Here is a 2,806-nt window from a genome sequence, read left to right on the forward strand (position 1 = left end):
TAGGTGGGATAACATATAGGTGGTATGACGTATACTTGGCAGAACATACACGTGGGATAACGTATAGGTAGGATGACGTATAGGTGGGATAACATATAGGTGGGATGACGTATACTAGGCAGAACATACACGTGGGATAACGTATAGGTAGGATAGCGTATAGGTGGGATAACATATAGGTGGGATGACGTATACTAGGCAGAAAATACAGGTGGGATAACGTATAGGTAGGATAGCGTATAGGTGGGATGACGTATACTAGGCAGAACATATAGGTACGATAACGTATAGGTGGGATAATATATAAGTGGGATTACATATACTTGGCATAACATAGGTGGGATAATGTATAGGTAGGATGACGTATAGGTGGGATAATCTATTGGTGGGATAAAATAGGTGCGATAATGTATAGGTGGGATAATCTATAGGTGGGATGACATATACTTGGCATAACATATAGTTGGGATAATGTATAGGCAGGATAGAGTATAGGTGGGATAATCTATAGGTGGGATGACATATACTTGGCATAACATATAGTTGGGATAACGTATAGGCAGGATAGCGTGTAGGTGGGATAACATATAGGTGGGATGACGTATACTAGGCAGAACATACAGGTGGGATAACGTATAGGTAGGATAGCGTATAGGTGGGATGACGTATACTAGGCAGAACGTATAGGTACGATAACATATAGGTGGGATAATATATAAGTGGGATGACATATACTTGGCATAACATAGGTGGGATAATGTACAGGTAGGATAAAATAGGTGCAATAATGTATAGGTGGGATAACGCATAGGTGGGATAATCTATAGGTGGGATGACATATACTTGGCATAACATATAGTTGGGATAATGTATAGGCAGGATAGAGTATAGGTGGGATAATCTATAGGTGGGATGACATATACTTGGTATAACATAGGTGGGAAACATAGGTAGGATAACGTATAGGTGGGATAATCTATTGGTGGGATAACAGATACAGTACAGACCAAAAGTTTGGACACACCTCATTTAAAGATTTTTCTGTATTTTCATGACTATGAAAATTGTACATTCACACTGAAGGCATCAAAACTATGAATTAACACATGTGGAATTATATACTTAACAAAAAAGTGTGAAACAACTGAAGATATGTCTTATATTCTAGGTTCTTCAAAGTAGCCACCTTTTGCTTTGATGACTGCTTTGCACACTCTTGGCATTCTCTTGATGAGCTTCTAGAGGTAGTCACCAGGAATGGTTTTCCCTTCACAGGTGTGCCCTGTCAGGTTTAATAAGTGGGATTTCTTGCCTTAAAAATGGGGTTGGGACCATCAGTTGTGTTGTGCAGAAGTCTGGTGGATACACAGCTGATAGTCCTACTGAATAGACTGTTAGAATTTGCATTATGGCAAGAAAAAAGCAACGAAGTAAAGAAAAACGAGTGGCAATCATTACTATAAGAAAGGAAGGTCAGTCAGTCCGAAAAATTGGGAAAACTTTGAAAGTGTCCCCAAGTGCAGTGGCAAAAACCGTCAAGCACTACAAAGAAACTGTCTCACATGAGGACCGCCCCAGGAAAGGAAGACCAAGAGTCACCTCTGCTTCTGAGGATAAGTTTATCCGAGTCTCCAGCCTCAGAAATCACAGGTTAACAGCAGCTCAGATTAGAGACCAGGTCAATGCCACACAGAGTTCTAGCAGCAGACATCTCTACCACAACTGTTAAGAGGAGACTTTGTGCAGCAGGCCTTCATGGTAAAATAGTTGCTAGGAAACCACTGCTGAGGACAGGCAACAAGCAGAAGAGACTTGTTTGGGCTAAAGAACACAAGGAATGGACATTAGACCAGTGGAATTCTGTGCTTTGGTCTGATGAGTCCAAATTTGAGATCTTTGGTTCCAACCACCGTGTCTTTGTGCGACGCAGAAAAGGTGAACGGATGGACTCTACATGCCTGGTTCCCACCGTGAAGCATGGAGGAGGAGGTGTGATGGTGTGGGGGGGCTTTGCTGGTGACACTGTTGGGGATTTATTCAAAATTGAAGGTATACTGAACCAGCATGGCTACCACAGCATCTTGGAGCGGCATGCTATTCCATCCGGTTTGCGTTTAGTTGGACCATCATTTGTTTTTCATCAGGACAATGACCCCAAACACCTCCAGGCTGTGTAAGGGCTATTTGACCAAGAAGGAGAGTGATGGGGGGCTACACCAGATGACCTGGCCTCCAGTCACCAGACCTGAACCCAATCGAGATGGTTTGGGGTGAGCTGGACCGCAGAGTGAAGGCAAAAGGGCCAACAAGTGCTAAGCATCTCTGGGAACTCCTTCAAGATTGTTGGAAGACCATTCCCGGTGACAACCTCTTGAAGCTCATCAAGAGAATGCCAAGAGTGTGCAAAGCAGTCATCAAAGCAAAAGGTGGCTACTTTGAAGAACCTAGAATATAAAACATAATTTCAGTTGTTTCACACTTTTTTGTTAAGTATATAATTCCACATGTGTTAATTCATAGTTTTGATGCCTTCAGTGTGAATGTACAATTTTCATAGTCAGGAAAATACAGAAAAATCTTTAAATGAGAAGGTGTGTCCAAACTTTTGGTCTGTACTGTAGGTGCGATAACATATAGGTGGAATGACATACAGGTGGGATAATCTATAGATGATATAATATTGTCGGGGTCGTCACGACAATACCCTTCATCCACCAGTCATTCCAAATCAGATTAAAAGCATGTTGGTACCGGATAAGAATGAGTCAGACACAATGCTGGTTCAAACTCATTGCATGCTCGTGTG

This window comes from Ranitomeya imitator, chromosome 8 (genome assembly GCF_032444005.1).
Source record: "Ranitomeya imitator isolate aRanImi1 chromosome 8, aRanImi1.pri, whole genome shotgun sequence".
NCBI lineage: Eukaryota > Metazoa > Chordata > Amphibia > Anura > Dendrobatidae > Ranitomeya > Ranitomeya imitator.